Source organism: Idiotropiscis lumnitzeri, chromosome 13, assembly GCF_059441095.1.
Source record: "Idiotropiscis lumnitzeri isolate Australia: NSW breed Sydney's pygmy pipehorse chromosome 13, RoL_Ilum_1.0, whole genome shotgun sequence".
Classification (NCBI taxonomy): domain Eukaryota; kingdom Metazoa; phylum Chordata; class Actinopteri; order Syngnathiformes; family Syngnathidae; genus Idiotropiscis; species Idiotropiscis lumnitzeri.
Window position 1 is genome coordinate 15213655 of NC_142403.1, and position 19039 is coordinate 15232693.

Genomic DNA, 19039 nt, shown 5'->3' on the forward strand with positions numbered 1-19039 from the left:
AACGTGAAACTGCCAGCCAGACTCCTTTCGTGGGATGTTGTAAGATGCCGCCTAGACGGGCTGCTGTCATCCCGATGAAAACACCCCCCTTACCCCCAAAAAAACTTGTTTCTGTCCTGGGAGTAGAGTTAGCTCGCTCGGCTAGGCACCGATCAAAACATCACTTAAAACAGACACTATCGTCGTACCGCCTCAACGAGCTTGTGGGTCGGGGGGGGGGCGGTGGTGACCGGGATTAGCACTTACGCTGGGTGACGCAACAATCGCGGGGGGCCGCTCAGCCAGGCGAGCGGAAGCTCTAAAAAATTCAACGCTCCCATCCTAGCGAGCGAGCCCATAGGCGGCAGTGGCAGCGGCGGCCGCCTGGCATACGCCTGAATGGCTGAGTGGCTTAACGCGACACTATACAAACAGCAGCGCACGCTTGACGTTTTTCCGCATTTCTCGGCACCGTAGCGTCCGATGACTTTTTAAAACAGCCGCGAGGAGCAAAGAGTTCAAGTGGCCGCTGCGGCTCACGAAGATTTTGAGGAGGGCCTTACAAAGGCTGGGTGATGCGGTGCTTATAAAAAAAAAAAGCATGGAGCACCGTTCGGGATGTCTTTTGGGTGTTAAAAGTTTCATAGAGAGGAGGCAACAATAGTGTCAGAGCACTGGCGAAGTCAAACATGGTGTTCTGAAACACAGCTACTGAAAACACTACATTGTAAACTACATACTGTATGACAGCAGTCAATGCAAACAAATTCAAGATGTAATTTTTTTTTTTGTCAGCATTAAATTTGATTTGACTACGTTGGGTCTACCAAATGGATTTTAGATTTAAATAGGAAAATAGTGGTCTTTTCAAAAACTGTACAGGCCATGATTTTTCTTTTTTGGGGGGGGGGGGGGGGGGGTCAGAGGTAATCGTGTTCAAGAGGAGTGCTTGAAGCCGTGAAGGGTCATAAGAGAACCTCTAAAGCAGGCGTGGGCAAACTACGGCCCGGGGGTCACATGTGGCCCATTAAACGTTCTAATCCGGCCTGTTGAACTTGAAAAAAATTGAATGAATAAACCTTGTTAATGTTTTATTTTCTAAAAACTGTGGTTTTTCCAAAGACATATATTTCGTTGTAATGCTTTTGTTCACTTTCATTTAAAATTAAATGTATTTTTTTCCTCAGATGAGGTGAGGTTACCAAAACACTCCATCCAACGGCTCCCCTCTGTCAAATTTTAGAACCCATTGTGGTCCACCAATCAAAACGTTTGCCCACCCTTGCTCGAAACAGTAATGCTCCAAGTGGAGCATATCCGGATTTTTTTCAACCAGTCCGGATAGTGCTCAACTTTTCGAAGAACTGTCGAGGTTCTCACAACAGTTGCACAGATGCTCGCAGAAACATGCACCTGTTGAGACATGTTTGAAAGGTCATGGAGGGGAGAAATCTCAAAACAATCTTGCACGTGGATGTTTATTGGAGAGTGGAGGTGGTGTTCAAGAGGCAACTTGAAACAGAATTGTCTGTTTCCAGCTCATTTGCATATGTTCCTGCAGAAACATTTACCAGCTGTTTTGGAAAGGTCAAAGGGAAACCCCACACACACAAAAAAGAAAATTAAAATAAAATTCTCACCACACAAGCGTGGGATTTGTATGTTGGCATATGTCGATGCGAGAAAGTGAAGACATCTTGACTATTTTTTTTAATTTTTTTTTTTTGGGGGGGGGAGTACTTATCCCTTAACATGTAAGGTGGAGATTAAAGCGGATGCTTAAGACTGCGCACAGTCGGAGGTCCCTGTAATTCCACCATGAGCGTAACAAATGATTATGTATAAAAAAAGTAAAAAAAGATAGCAAGGATTTTTTAATGCACTATTATTGTACAGATTTTTTTTTTTTTTTTAGACTGACGGCATCAGAATGTTGATGATACTCGTGGCTAAAGATGTCGACTTGAATGGAGATCCTCTAACTTTCCAACACCTCCTCGGGCACGGAGTAGCTGTGACGACAAATCTGCCTGGCGACTTGTGACACGCTTCACCTGCGACACCTGCACGCAGTCACCCAACGTGTGAGACGAATTAGCGGACGGCTGACACAAAGCGGCCTCGACAACGCCGCCGAGAAACGCCGCTAGCGAGCGTCACCTTTTTACAGTGTCCAAATGCAACTGTGAAAAACAACCAACTAAACTTTTGATACCACTTTACTTTTGCCGCTTGGAACCACACACAAACACTTGCTAAGAGTTGACGCTACATGCTAATGCAAATTTTTTGTCCACCATTATGTGTCCTCCGCGTTACGGTAGCAAAAGCATCGACACTCTGAACTAATAAATTAGATTCTTGTCAAAGCGCTGATTGAACTGTAGCAAGGTACAGATAGTGAAAGGTACTTTACTACAAAAGTAAGAAATCAGGGCACACCGTTGCATGATATTAATATCCCGCCGTGGTTGGGTTTTGTTTGAAAGGCAAAGCCACTTGAGGCCATCCATCAGATGTCTTTACAGGCGGATAAAGGCCACGTTTTCAGTTATGGTTCTAATGCAGGACTTTTGCAGGACCTCTGTGTGAAAGTTTGGGAATGTACATAATTCCAACAGCACTCAACCCACACCCCCCCTTTTTTTTTTGCACAAGGAGCTCTCACCAGAGAGAGAGAGAGAGAGAGAGAGAGAGAGAGAGAGCGAGCGCAAGGGATGCGATAAGGTTTATTCCGCTAAAGCCCACCGCATAATGAGGCTAATTACGCAAAGAATAACGAGAAGGTTAATCAAACCATAAACACCAATACGCATTTTTCCGCCGGTGGCTCTTGGAACTGATAAGGATTGAGAATCTGATTGCCAACTATGAATAGTACAAAGACATACACATACACCCTCGCGCACGAATATCACACACATGCGCACGTGCACCCGCACGCGCACGTACATTTTTGTTTTTTTGCACCAACAAGTGACGACACCCCTATTTTTTTACGGGTCCTCGAATAATTTTGCTAAGTAATTTGGGGGGTTGTATAAATCAAAATAAAAGTAAAATTGAATCACGACTAATTTACGCTGACACGGTATTGTACGGGGGTGAGAAGTGCTCATGTTAATAGACCCAAATGACTCTGCACATTTTGATGCTGACAGCCTGACACAGTCCGAATCACTCAAGTGTGTTGTTTTAGCTGACAAAATCGCTACTGTGCTTCGGACGTCACTTCTAAAATGTAAGGGAGAGACTTTAGAAAATTGTGTGTTGCTATGCACAATTTAAATTTCAGTAGAAAATGTTGATTATGAAAAAATGAAAACCATTTGGCCATTTATTCTTAAGTGGAAATGTGTTTTTTTTTTGTGTGTCTTCTGTATCTTTAACCAAGCTCAAATATGTTTGCTTTTCATTTTTCATTTTTAGTAGGATATCCTAATAGCAAAACATTTCATTTTTTTTTTCATCTTTAGACAACAATACAATTACATATTTTCTGCACTGTCCAAAATGGTATCTCCAGATTGTTTGTTTGTTTGTTTTAGTTATTTGATCCTTGTTTCCTCTGCACAGTGACAATATTATTTTTGAAAATAATCATCCTTATTTATTTTGTAAAAGAATGTGGTTATTTGATGTTTCGATTATTCGTCCATTCTCTTTCCATCCGTCCATCTTCCCTCGTTTCCTTAACCTGATATAATTATGTAATTGCATTATTACGCTGAATCATTTTTTTAACTGATTAACCTTTTGTATTACGGCAATAAATCAACGCCGCAAATTTGTTTCCTCATTCTTCTCCAATTAATTTGCTTATTTCAAAATTGCGGTTCGTGAACAATGCATAATTATTACGATTAAAATGAAGGAAGTAAAATCCAGATAAACGGCGGAAAATACCTCAAGAAGAACTATAATCATCGTTCAACAACAAGTGAAAAAGTTTTATAAAACAGTTTTTGTATGCATCAGTAACTTTCTCATACGTAGAATGCAGCCGCGTACACAAATCTTAAAATAACAAACCTAATGGATTATACAATCATCATCATGAATCACATTGTTGTTTTTCTTAATGAATCCAATTATTTTCGACCGCACAAAAATGATCGGCGCCGCCAAAACTTGTTGACAAAACGCTCACGATGTTGTTGATGCAAGTTCAAGTTGGCCTTTGCTCCCTAATGACGGCGCCGAGCAAAACTCGTTCCTGTAAATACGCCGAACGTGACTTTAACGCTGACTGACAGCCGGCGTCGGCGGGGGAGGAATCAAAAAGAAAAACGGGACGGGCTTGCTCGGCTCGCTCCTTGATAAGTGCGCCGCGTCTCGGGAGTCGATCTCGCTCGCGTCTCGGGAGGTCGCTGAGTGACAGCTGTAAATATATCACGTCGCAAAACCCGCGAGCCTCCGCCGAGGATTGCGCTCTTCTTTTAAAGGCAGGAACGCCACGCCGACAACAAACAAACCCAGGCATCTGCAAATCAATATGAGTCGCCTGATTAGCATGCCAAACATTCAGGTGCGGAAAGCATGAAAGGCTGCAAATGAAGGCCACACCTCTCGTGACACAAATTCATAACCTGCAACTTGTTCTTTTGGGCTTCAAAACGAGACTTTTTAGAAAGTTTTACTCGGGGTTACGCTGAACTTCGACCATAGTCTGTTCCAGTTAGTTTTATTTATTTAGAATTTTCCATTTTTTTTTATTTTTTTTTTTTTATGGCGAGTCATCAAACTTCCCCACCATGGTTCAACAACATGCAGAGACAAGAACAAAACTAAAAATGTGTAATTCAGCTGTTGGCATCGGTCTTGTACACGTGGATCAAATTTGGTAGCAATCCGATAAAATCTCTTGAGAGGAATGGTCAAATGAGTTCAAAATGGCAGACCTTGTGTCTTTTCCGAAATTGCTTCTTGACACACATGCGACAACTAATAAATGATCAAATTTTTTTAAAATAATCATAAATAAATACAATTTTGCTCATTTTGATATTGGCCAAATCCTCTGAATTCAGCCGCTTCACAGTAAATCTCAGATTATTTTTAGTCCTCAACAAAAAAGGCGACTGATTATGTCTGAATATGCTTCAAAGTAATTTGCAAACATCTGCTTTTACTTTGGAGAACAACGCTCCACATTGTTGCCCATTTTCTGACATGTGACGGAGCAAACTGAATCATGAACAACCCATTTATGTCCGCGCTGTCAATTTGGAGGGTGGAAATTAAAAAAAGCTTTATTTAATCCGATTTATCGATTAATTGGGGAAAAAGATAACAGATGAGTCGATTATCAAAGTCATTGTTAGTCACAGCCCAAATAATGCGTCTCGCCGCGTAGGACAGACTTCTCCAGATTTTTTTTTCTCCCTCTTCTCGTGATAGACTCGCCTATGAAATGTCATGTTGCTTAAATTAGACCGGCTTCAGGAGGTGAATTTTACAGACATTAGCATCCAGGTGGCTAGAAGAATAAAAGCGTTGCGGTAGTGCTAATAACAAGCTCCGGGACAATGCGATGCCTGTCAGATGTGAGCAATTAACGCTGGTTTGATGTGACATTTAATCAATTCAACCTTCCAGATAGGCTTTACTGTTTTTCGTCTTTGCCAGAAACCTCTTCCGAAGCCAAAGCACTGATTTGCTTATTAGCCACCTTAACGCACGTAGCCGCTGGCGACGTTTGAATAATGCCCCGTCATTGTCAACGCTGTCATCTCCGGATTAACGCGTTTGAATTTAATTTTCAGCCCTCCTGCGGCGAAAAAAAAAAAAAAAAAATAGCCCATTGACATTTTGGGATGCAAAGACCAACCGATGAGGGCTTCAAGCTAAACAAGTCGAACGCTCAAAATGTTGTGATTAAAAGCACAGTGGACTGCTTTATGAAAGTTTAAAAATGTTCATCAATGAAGCAGGATAACATTTTAGAAGATTACGATTATCGGTTGAAATTTTACCTTATTTACTATTGGATTTAAGAAAAGTGCCGTAGTGTCTTCCAGCTTCTGCAACATAAAACGAAAGCAGAAAGACAAATGTGTAAATCATAGACGAGACTAAAAAGCGGTTTCACTCATTCGGCGGACACATCCACCGTGTTTGAGAGCAGAGACAACTACTTTAATTTCCACACTTTTGAAGCCACATTTTATGTAATTGATTTTCTTCATCATTCAAATTTGGCAGGCTTGTTAAGAACATCCATCTCTGTGAGTTGTTTTATTTTTATTGTTTCATGTATGTTTTTTGTTCATTTCAGTAGTTTTCATTTACTGGAGAATTTACAGATAGTTTGTATGTTTTTTTTTTATTTCTTCATATACTGCATGTCATTTAATCTGCTCTTGTTTACCAAACTGTAGCAAATGTGACCCTGAAACCAAGATATGACCCCAACTGTGATTTCTGGCAACCCAAAATCTTCCCTGCTTCTTCCAGTATCTACGGACGAGTGTTTTACAGTTGACTTACTGCTAAACCGTTCTTCAAGCCAAAGTAGCGGAAAACAAGTTTTCCTTTTTCAACTACGCCCGCTGACCAGATGCTACGTGCAACATCAACAACAACATTTGCTGAAAGGGAGCTGGGCTCAATGCAAAGCTAAGGAGGTAAACATGGGGAAAGTGGGAACGTATAATCCCCATGCCGAGTGTACTGTACAAAACAGCTGGATTAGTGTGGATTTCTGGATTTCTTCTCAGCCATATGCTGCCACTACACTTTGCTTAATGACACCAAGTATTATAACTGGCAATTACAGAGTTGATAACAATAGCTTAGTTATTGTTTGCGGTGTCGATATGCCGTCTATTCAGACTTGCATTGGGTTTTGGCTGAGGCGTGTAATCCCTTCCTCCCTGGCAAGGCCGCATAGCGGCCGCTCGTCAATAGCACTTTGTCTACAGATGACTTTAAGAGCCGCTTTATCTTCAGCATAGCAACAGTGTCCCTGTTATCGCAATGGCGGCTGATGAAAGAGGCTGAGGTTGATTTAAACACTTTTCTTGACTTATTACGACTTTAAAAGCGGCGCATACGTGAACTTATTCTTGGGAAACAGGCAAGAGTTAGGCCGATTTCTCCAGCCTTTCTTTGAGGAGGAAGAAGAATACATCATGCACATAACAATGAGAAGCTCTAGGCCCCGTGATAAAAAAAAAAAAGAACTTCCATCATGTCAGAGTACGCCAAAGGTTTCCTCACATTGTCTTTTGCACAATACAAAATGAATCAAATCGCAGGAGACAAAACGGAGAAAGGCGACACAAACCGGAGAGGATGCAAATTGGAGAAGACCATAAAAGAAGACGAATGCCTGCAAACGAAGCAAATTTTGCTTTTTGTCCAGATTCATAAAAGGTTGCAAAAAGTTTTTGTGAAGATTTTCAACGTTCCCTTGCAAATTCGCAAAGTGTTCGGTCATCAGACTTGTCGCCAAAGTATTTTAATCACCAATGCGAGACACCACGGTTCCCACACACGTCAATTTGTGAGCAAGCATTTGCTGTACCGTAAAATATCAGCAGTTACACCGTAAATTTGCCAAGTATACCAGGAGTCGGCAAAAGGCCCCAAAAAGCTTCCAAACATTTCGCCAACAATTATCAGAAAACTTGACAAATCTGACATTTGCTAACTTCACAAGCCACTCCTTGACATAGCACATTTGGGTACAAAGAAGTCGAAATCTGTTGAAGACAACTGGATGAAGAAGACAATAAACAAGACGCAAACCATACACCAAATGAACTGAGACGGAAAGCTAGAACCAGAACTGAGAAAGAAAAAAGAAAAAAAAAAAAAACGTAGACACACCAGATCACACATCAATATCACTCCCAATCGCATCCACGAGATCGCAATGTAGCCGGATGAAAGAGGCCGAAGTAGATTTATCTGCTTGTCTCGACTGATTTCTGCATACTTGAACTTCTTCTCGGGAAAGTTGGCAGCCGCATGGCCGATTTCTCCAGCCCTTCTCGGAGAAAGAAGAGGAATACAGCCGACACATAACAATGAGCAGCTCTAGGCACCCTGAAAAAACTTCCATCATGTCACAGTGCGCCAAGGTTTCCTCATACTGCCTTTTGCACACAATAGCATGCGGCTAAGCTCACCACGGGGTTCTTCTTTTTTTTTTTTTTTTTTTTTGGGAAACTTTAACTTCACAAGCATCTGATTTTAGAGGGCAAACGAAGGGGTAAAAAAAAAAAAAGTCATTTTATTAGATTTCTTTCATCAGTGTACTGTATTGTAACAGAGATTACGTTGCATCACTATTAAACCCACCTGAATACTTGAGCTAACCTTTGCATGAACCACTAGCTGCCTGTGGATTCTTACTTGGCTGATTTTCTGCCATGACGGATGTTAAAATGCGGACTTTTTAAAAAAAAAATTTTTTTTAACTTGTTATCCGCAGAAGGCGAGCGCACGTAGAGATGTCGATCGCTGCGGGCCCGACGCAAGGTTTAGTCGGGTTTAATCCGCCCCTCAAACAATCCGACACCAGTTGCCGTTGCTAAACAAAAACGTAACAAAACAACCCCGTCTGCTGCTGTGCTTTAACGTGATCGTGATCATGTAATATACCGCTACTTGTCATTAGAAATGGTGAAGCAGCATTTGGCTCAATATACGAGGTTATTTTTCTTCATTCTGTTCAGATCACAGGCAACTTCAAGTTTTGTTTTAGGGTGACAGACAAGAGAGCTGAGTAAAAACGCACAACTTTTGTCTACATATATGCAAGAAACAATTATGTCATTATGAAGCGGTGCATTATTTTGTGCCAGAAAGAAAAACCGCATCACTGAGTAAAAATACACAAAGTGTATGTAAAAGTATGCAACAAACAATTGTTTTTTTTTTAGTTTAAAAAAAATGTTTAGTGTAAAAATATGCAACAATTGACATCCTGACAAATATTTTTACACAAATTCTGTGCAACAAAAAAAAAAACTGCATGCTCGTCATTAAAAGGCAAGTGCGCGAAATGAAAACGTCATCATAGTTTACAAAACATCTAGAAATATGCAGCAAACATTTGTAGGTTTTTCATCATGAGACGATCCACACATTGCCGCGTAAAAACGGACAATTCATGCATAAAAGTACACAATATATAGTTGTCATCACAAGGCAGCAACATTTTCCATATAAATGTGACAGAAACAGAAACAGAACGTCACCTTGGGAAACACGGCCAAGCTTTGTGTAAAAATCCACAACAAACAATTGGATGTTTGTCACCAAGAGGTGCCTCCTTTTATCACAGTTGGGACATTAATCAGAAGACTTTGTATATTTATTTTCGTGCAGCATTGTATGAAAGTGCAAAGAGTTTTATTAATAATCCCGTTTGGCTTGGTTCTGTATGAAACCCAACTGATTGTTCTGACGTGGCAGCGCTGTGTGCAAGAGGCACTGAAGACAGAAGAAAAACAAAATGCTTTAATAAAAGCATCTGGAGGTTGAGGTCAGAGATTTGGCCGTGGGTTAGGAGCTTCCAGCTGTTTGGCTCGTCGCTGCTCACTCCGCAGCATTTTGACCACCCCAAAAGGGGATTAATTGAAAAGTTAAACTAGTTGTTTTTGGCCGGCTTTGGACTTTAATTGACTCCCGGCTCAGGCTGTTTATCCAAGCGGTACTATATCAGCCTCTTAATCACTGTGGTCTATCTTAATCACATCTGTCCATCCTTAAGCGTGTCTTATTTACCCCTTTTTACGCACCTCCTCACTTTCCTCAGCGAGGAGGAGGAGGAGGAGGAGGAGGATGATGATGATCGCGGCTCAGCTCGGGCTTCGTTCCCAGCTCAAAACAGGTCTGATCCTCGGCACAAAAAAAAAACATGCCGTCGCGCTTTAACTTCATATCCAATGTATCAAAGCGACACAAGGAAATCATGCAAAACAACAACCGTAGCGTACAAATAAAAAAAACAAAGTCAACACCTGTTCTCTGTTTACCATTACAAAACAACAAGGAAAAAAAATATTCGAAAAGCCTGATGGCACAGGTGTGAAACTCAAGGCCCGGGGGCCAGATAGGTGCGGCCAAAGCAAATTAGGTGAATTGACTTCAGGTTTCTTGCCAAAATACCAAAATTGCAAATTTATAAAAAAAAAAAAAAAAAAAGAATTCTATTGAAATTTGTGCAAACATTTTTCACTCAACATCCGTTTTAAAAAATCCACTCAATAGCCTTTCAACATGAATAATATTTGGACAGTTTCACTGACATGATTTCAGAACTTCAATTATTTGGGTTCATAATCCTAACGGCCCTCACTAAAACGAGGTACGTTACAAAAATGACTTTGGAGTCTTTTTCGTTTTGGAAACAGGAGGACAAAAACAGGATAGTTACCCTTATTATCCCAAACAATGAAATATCAACTTTGTTCTATGCGCTGTGATTGGCCCATCTGTGGCACCTGGGCAGGCCTTAAACGCGTATCTGAAATCCGTTAACATTTACACACGCGTCGCTTGACAAATCATGTCGAGATGCAGCATCCAGCATCGTGAAGTGCTTTTAATGCGGCCTCTTTCAATTCCAGTGATCTCTCCAGGCTCTTACCCTTTTCAAGAGGAATGAGTTCAAAACCAAATTCACCTTTTTATCCCCCACATCTCATGCTGAATAATCCAACTAAATCTAAAGCGTAAACACAAAATCAACACCATGATTACCCCTGTGACAGCGCGGCACAGCGCTAGCCTGCCTCACTCATCCCAAATGCGCCAAATGTGCTGCTAATGAGGCGCCAAATCCCACACGGTGCCGGCAACAGAGCAATCAGGCCGCTTTGTTAAACAGACGCTAGTGTCTGTGCAAACACCGGAGGCGACGTGTCACGAGCAAATAGTGACACGTTCATTAGTAAGAGTCGTTCTGGACCAACCTCGTCTCGTCATGTCCTGCACTTTTTAACAACTGTGACACACTGAAATGATGCACAGCTGACTGTCCGGTGCAACCGCTCAAGTACAGTACATGATGGAGTTGGTGGGAATTCCTGACAATTGCTCCCACAGACCTTGATGTCACGTACACTACCGGAAGGGCGGGCAAACTTTTTGATTGGCGGGCCACGATGAGTTCTAAAATTTGACTGAGGGGTCGGACCAGGAGCAGATGGATGGAGTGTTTTGGTAAGCTCACCTCATTGGCGAAAACAAATACATTTAATTTTAAATGAAAGTGAACAAAAGCAGTACAACAATATACATGAAAAAAACACAGAATTTAGAAAATAAAACACAACTTATTCATTTAATTCTTTTCAAGTTCGGCGGGCCGGATTAAAACGTTTAACAGGCTGGGCCGCATGTGGCCCCCAGGCCGTAGTTTGCCCACGCCTGCACTACCGGGTAGGAAAAGACTACGGCTGTTGTAATTTATCAGTCAAAAGGTAAATTTATTATGATAAAAAAAAAAAAAAAGGAAAAATAGGTGTGCCGTGATGATTAAGGGACTGTCAATGGAACTTTTCTGTTAATGGTGCAAATATTTAATTCTTATTCTCGAGTGTAGCCGGAGCTGTGTATCGTCAAACCCACAGCAAGCACACCGACCATGACCACAGCACAAGAATGCGCTGTGACTTTTCTGAGTTGGTGTCAAACAAGCATGTAGGATGGAGCGGGTGTTTATATGAGTCTAGGTCTTGTTTTGATTCACTTGCAGTGCAATGTTCAAATCTTTATTCCAAGTTTAATAAGGCAGGTGTCAAAATCAGTCACAGCTTCATTGACTAGTTGGGGACTCGCACCTGGCGGAAGGAACTACAAAAAAAAAAAAAAAGAAAAAAAGTCTCGACATCTCAAATTCCTCAGTGGAATTTCGGGCCCAGTACGTCCTTAGCCCCGGGCAAAGTGAAAATCACATTTTTGCATTCTTTACTGTCATTTGCGTGACAATTGGGCGCTCAGAGTTCAAGTCGTTCGAAATATGTCGAAGTCTCTGGGAAATTTGACAGGTTTTGCAAGATTTGCCGCAGTCTCCCACTGCCTTGTGCCTGATGGTGACTCAGGTAAAGTTGAGGAGTTAGGCCGGGTACACACAATTGGGCTGCTTTTGTGCGGAATGTAGTCAATTTAAAAAAAAAACAAAAAAAAAAACAGCCCATCTGACAAACAAGGAAGAGCCGAAAAAACAAAATGCTACCCGATGTCCTTTTGGTATAAAAGTGTGTTCACCAGACGCCAAGAGGTATTTTTCATCAGCACAAGGCCATTTTTCAACGCTCCAGCCTTCTTCTGAAACATCACACCGGGAGTTTCTGATCTTCATTTTGGAGAGATCACTTGTCATATCGCAAAATTTCAGGCTCGGGGGGGAGACTTCTTTTACAAATTAGAAAGTGGGACCGAATCTTAAATGTGTGTGTTGGTCTATACTGTGATTATGGGAGCAGACTACCGTACTTTCCGAACTATAAGGTGCACCTGTATATAAGCCTGCATCAACTCTTTTGGGGGAAAATAACAAAAAAAGAATTTGCAAGATTTGCAGAAATCTTGTGGGATTTGCAGATATTACGTCAGATTTGCAAAGAGAGTTCATGGGATTTGGAGAGGTTTTGGCAAAGAATTTGGAGGATTTACAGAAGTTGTGCAAGATTTGGAGCGGTCCTGTCGTGTTGACAGATGTTTCAGGAGATTTTGGAGGGTTCTCATTATAATGGAAGGGAAGATTTGTAGGGGTCTTGCTGGATTGGTGTACATTTTGCAAAAATTGCAAAGGCCTCGAAAGATTTATCAAGCTTGACAAAGGTTAAAATTGCAGCGGTCACATGGGATTTTCAGAGATCTTTAGAGGTCTTGGGCGTTTTACAGAGATTTCGTGAGATTTGTAAAGATTTGTGGACATTTCGTAACATTTGCATTTGCAGATGTTATCGAGATTTCGCAGATGCCTCGCTGCATTGGCTGACATTGTGCGAGATTTTGCGGAGATTTCACAGGATTTGGAGAGGATGTTTTAGGATTGTCAGAGGTCTCATGAGATTTGAGATTTGCAGAGGTCTTGCAGGCTTTGAAGAGGCCATTTTATGTGATTTTTAGACATTTTGCAAATATTGTAGATGTTTCATAAACTCTGAAGAGATTTTGCAGGATTTGTAGCAGCCTCGCAAGGTTAGCAGACAAACAATATTTTGAAAGGTCGCGCAGGACTTTGGAAAGCTTCATGGTATTTGCAGAGGTCTTGAGAGATTTGACGAGGTTTTAACAATATTTGCTGGTATCTTGCACGATTTTTCGACATTTTGCGAGATTTCCATGCGAGATTAGCCGAATTTTGGTTGTAAGATTTTTGGAAAAGTTGCATAACTCTTGTGGTATTTGCAAAATAAGATTTCTGCGTGGCATGTTACACAAGTTTGCTGAAACGAAAATATTTAAGGCTTCTTTTGATATATTTTGTACAAATTCAGACTCTTGGACAACTTCTGAGATATTTGAATTCAAAGCTTCCACTCTGAAAATGTTCTCTACTTATCCTTCACAACACATTTTGGGTGAAATTTCAGGAACATAAGCGTAAATTCACAGGTAGAAGAAGATTACAAAAGAGAATGCCAGGATGAGCTTGAATGGAAGCGGGACTTAAAAGCATATCCATGAGAAGATGTTTACTCGGCAAAGAAAGCAGCGATCACACAATTCCATAAGCACGACATTCAAAACTCAAGTCAACAAACAAGCCCATCCATCAATCTCAAGCATTTAAAAATCCTAAACTGAGTTCTTGAAATTCACATTGGCAGGCGGCCTGGCGACTCATCCCGGAGTTTGGACGGCAGCTTGAAGAAATCTGGCCCCCGATTCAACGTCAGGAATGCGAGGAGGCGAAAACGACAAGCATCCATCGCTGGCGCGTCTCCCCCCCCCAAACACATATCCCCCTCAACATTTTCTTCTAAGGAGCAACCGCAGGAATGTAGAGATGCTCCTGCGGATATTTTTAACACATTAAAGCTCAGAACAGAGCTCGTTATTACGGCGGCTGTCAGATGAAACTCGCAGCCACTTGCGTAACTCTTTTCGCAATGTCTTTTCTTGACTGGGTCAGCGGGTGCGAGGTGAATGTAATGACTGTCGACTATGTTTAGCCCTAACGACATAATTGCACGCATTTTTTTTCTCAGCTTTTTACAAAAAGAGGTGCAGCGGTATTCTCGAGGAGGAACATAGATGGTTATCTGAGCGTGTGAAATGAACGGATGGGGGGGAAACATGATTGAATTGTAATGAGGGCATTCACAGCCGATTTGTGCCACATTTCATCTTTCATAGTAGTGTTATCACTCATTAAAGGTAAAGCAGAGTGGTTTGAGGTTTTTATAATTTCATATGAACAGCAATACAATACATCAGTGCACTTAATTTTGCACTTACATGAATTATTTTCATTATTATGTAAAGGTAAATAATTCTAAGCAATGGAAAAAAAATCCATTTATAATTTGAAACTGCTTATTTATTACATACACAAAAACAGAAGGAAATATGCCATTTGTGGGTTACTCAGCCGAAAACTCAACCAGCAACAATGCAAACCCGGAAAGTGTTTTTTTTTTTTTTTTTTGTAAATTAAACTCACACTAAAATCACACCAATTGTTTCAAATTTGATTAAATATTAATACTTTTTTGATGATTAAAAATACAGATTATTATAGATAGTTATAGATACTAATAATGTTTGAACAACGTGTAACATTTTCAGAAGGAATATGAAAAATCCCTTTTTAATTGTTTTTTCTTTTCATTTACAATGCGGGAGATTGTATTTACAATCTTGGGAGCTCAAATATCAATTTAAATTAATCCCAATATTTTTTTATATTTATATAATTATTTCCAATAGGATTTTTTTGACATGTTAAAAAAAATAAAAATTAAATAAATTTTAATTTTTTTTAATGACCAGGGAGCAAAAGACTACCTTTTAATCTATCTATAACCATTTGACCCGTTTAATTCCATGTTTTCCAATCAGTGCTTGTTTTTTTTATTCCCGTATAAAGTGCAAATATGATCATCATAGCAAAAGTTAGTGAAGGCCATTTAAGAAAAAAGAAAAAGAAAAGATGCAATAAATAATGGATGTCAATGAAAAAATTATGACCCTTAAATGTCACCAAACCCCCAAAATATGACATAAAATATACATCACATTGTAGCACACCCACAACATGTATAAACAAATGTTACAAAGAAAATAGCTGTGTCCTTTTCTCATATTGTGTTATAGTACACACGCTCACACCAACAGAGAGCGCACGGGATTGTTATTACCAGAAGAATAAAGAATCACTCTTGGAGCACCTGTTCAACGAGCAGCTGGCCATCTGCTCTTCAAAAAAAAAAAAAACATATTCTACATTTTCAGATTCAATGACAGTAATGCGTGTGCGCTCATTTTGGAAAACACATTGTGTGTTTCTTTTCCAAGGAGATGATTTCAAGGACAGTTTTCTCCGCCAGTGATAATTTTAGTTACATTTTATTTAGGAAAATATTTAGGAGAAATTGCCAGCTCAACTTTTATATTGGGAGTGCTTTGGCCTTTGGCCCAATACTTTTTGACTGTTTTAGGCCACCATATGCTTCGTGGCGAGTCAGGTGATAAGTAATTCACGGAATGGAAAAAAGCAATTGAGGTTTGGTACGTACGTGTGAGGTAAAAACAATAGTAATATATAATTAGACTTAAATTTAAAATATTTGACAGAGAATGCAATGTGTATGTTTTTTTGTTTTTTTTTAATTTTAGATGTTTTTTTCCCCATTTAATTATGTGGTCTGGATTGGACAATGAAACGGACTATTCTTGGCACGCGCCTTATACTTTTCTCACCCCTGCTTTTGACTAAAAGCCCTTCCATCTGAAAACAAACTGCTTGCAGCAATTAGTGTATATTAAGGCAGCCTGAGGTCCATTAATTAATCCCTCATTGAATCAATTGCTATCTCTCAGTGGCCAACTGGCCGCAGTGTTGTGTTGTTACGTGTTGATAAAACTAATGATGGCGCTCTAATGGACTGGAGTAAGAACAGCCGCAGTGTCTCAGTTCTTATTTGAAAGAAAATGTGACGACAAATAAGGGTTCGGGTTGTTAGTTTGGGTAATAGAATGCATGAAGACTCTTGGAAAAGATTACATTTTTTTTGTTTTGGATTACACTACTTGGTGACTTTACAGTATTTGATCAAGAATGGAGCTGACCGGCGTAACTTTGTTTTAATAAACACGATCTCCTTTTCGTTTCGGCTATGTTGGTATTGTGACGCATTCGTAAATTACTCTTTGCAACCCTGAATCACCAATTCGTCGCCATTCAACGGCAGACATTCAGTTATCATTTGTTTTGATAAAGTTTTGCCAGTTGTGTTGATATTGTGACACGTCACAGCATGTGCATTTTAGTCATATAATATCTAATATACACGGTCATTTACAAGCAGAATATAAATCTGAGTGTCCAAGCCAAACCAAATTAAATTGGCTTCATGTTGAAAAATAAAATGTTTGATTATTTAGACAAAACAATTTTTCAATTACTGTAACTAAATAAAAAATATCCATGTGCTGTTTTATATTTTTATATTACTTGAATATTGTGGGGTTTTTTTCCCCCTTTATGTCCGTGCATATTCTCAGTTATCCAGGCCATCGTCATCCAGAAAGATTGAATCGAGGCAACTTCGTGTTTGTTGAATTTTTGTTTTTGTCTCGTTTTCTGAAAACTTTCCAAAATGGCCACCTGCCAACAAATATGACGACAATGTTCTGAATCGTGTGTGTGTGGGGGGGGGCATAAATGTGTTCTTTAAACTTCGTTTTCCACACAGCATGTTAAATATTATCATTTGAACAAAATCAGCGACATCATTAGATCGTGAAATGTCAAATTAATTTGGATCGACCGAGAAAAAAAAAGTTCAATTGCATTGTAGTCAAAAGAAGGGGGGAATAAAAAAAAAACTCACCAAAACTTTTATTCCAAAGCGATGGCGACTATTACACAAACCAGCACCTGAAAGAAACAAGACAACACACACTCAGCATCAAGCTGGGGAACACTAGGATAAAAATACATGTCGTTTGTTCATCTGTGTTGTCCAATCTCAGGTGGCCAAAGTTTGCCTCTCGCGCGCCCGCCGCCTCTGCGCTTTTTTTTTTTTAAGCCAAGTTAGCATTAAAGTGCAACGCAGGCAAAGTTAAACAGCAACTTTTGACTGCAGGGGATAAATTGAAAAAGATAATTGTGAGTGAAATTGCTATTTCTGGCGCAGGAAATGTCCTACATTCTCTTTGGATGCAGGTAAAAGTGGGGGTGGCGGGATTTCTTTTTTTTTTAATTTTTTTTATTTTCTTTTTGTCTCCAGGGCCCCCCAAAAAGATGCGCATTGCTCTCGCTGAGGAAGCCTTTTGTTCCCGTAAATTGACAGTGTCAGTTTCCCACACGGCGGCGTATACTACAGGGAACAACGGTAGCGGCGGTGGGATGTAACACAGATGCTCCACACGATGGGCGTCAGTCAATTTGACAGTTGTTGTTTATTCTCGTCTTTTAAACTGAAGGCAGGAGGGGGAGGGGGGGTCTTCGTTTTTTTCTGAACTTCCTAGCCGAGGAAGGCGAGGAAGGAATAGGAATTAATACACCTACACTCCCCCTTTTTCCCTTTAGGACGCCATGCATCCTCTTCTTCTTTGTACTCGCATTGTAATTACTGGTGGGCGCCAGTTTGGATGTGATCCAGGCCGCCTCCTTCACACTTTTTTTTTTTTTTTTGAAAGTAGAATTTTCTGACAAGCTAGACTTTTTCTCAACTTTTTGCTTGTTCGTATGTTAGGGAACAAAACAGTGGTGTTCACTTGTTTATTTTTCGTCAAGCGCAGCGACAAAAACTTTTTGGTGCCCCATATTGAGGACGTCCAAAAATGTTTGTTTTTTTTAACAAAAGATATGCATCTTTAGCAGCGAGGCAAACGTGATACATACTGAATCTCAAGCTTGTGTGTATGTAGCACAATTTTTGATGGAAAACCACTGACTCCAATTACAATGTGACAGGATATGATATAGTCTGATTTAATCTAATTACGATTAGGGCTGCTTTAGAATTTAGTAGTCCATTGATTATTCCACTGATTAATCTAATAATTGAATCAAATTTTACTTTGCCATAAAATGTATGACCATACCATTTTTTATGCGATTGTGGTTTAGTAACCAATGATTGTGGTTTGATAGTTTAGTGATTAAAATAAATAATAATAATTAAGCCATATCACACAATTACAGAAAATACTTATCAATTCGATCATTAATTAATCAATTAATTTTGACACCTTAAATTACAATACAATACACGCCAGTAACATATTCTTTTAAAATACTGTATGAAGCAACTACTAATCCAAAACGGTTCTAATTGTATATACAGTAATTGGTTTAAATGACAAACGGACAATATCACTCTATTTTCAATGTGATACGATTTCCCCAAAATACAACAAGAAACAATTAACAAGGGTTACACAACAAATTTTGCAATATGATGCGCCGGACACCGATGAAAATGCAATACAATATAATCCATCCCAATAATAATACAATTTAAAACGTAGGCACTCGCCAGTGATGCTTTGAAACTGATCAAGGTATAACTCAGCATTAAAAAAAATAAAATTAAATAAAATTAAATAAAAAGGCAGGTTTCAAAGCGTTCCTTCAGCGGTATGAGCTTACACTTTTTTCTTTTTTTTTTTTTAAATGAGTCATCAGCACCGGCAAAGTGCTACTTTTCCCATTAAATGGTTCGCATTCGGTTATGCAGACTTTTTGTTTTGTTGTGTTTGGGCCTCGGCAGAATCTAATTTAGGTTAATCAGACTGAAGCACCAAATGCAAAGAGATTTGACAAGCGACTCTTCCATAATAGATGCCTTCACCCAGCTCGAAAATGTCGGCCGCCGCGAAGCAATAGACCTTTTCATAATGTTTCAGATATTAGTCATTG

General features: G+C 39.8%; 1 protein-coding gene across 4 annotated transcripts in view; it reads right to left on the reverse strand.

Moving 5' to 3' along the window:
- The window catches only part of lpp (LIM domain containing preferred translocation partner in lipoma), a 98576-nt gene that overhangs the window by 67243 nt on the left and 12294 nt on the right, over positions 1-19039 (reverse strand). For 2 of the 4 annotated variants that reach the window (XM_088314076.1, XM_088314077.1), the window contains exons 2-3: positions 17004-17050; positions 5955-6002 (exon numbers count right to left, since the gene is read on the reverse strand). The gene's annotated coding sequence lies outside the window, so the exon portion shown is untranslated. The remainder of the gene's footprint in view (positions 1-5954; positions 6003-17003; positions 17051-19039) is intronic. The other 2 variants (XM_088314074.1, XM_088314075.1) reach the window with 1 other exon arrangement.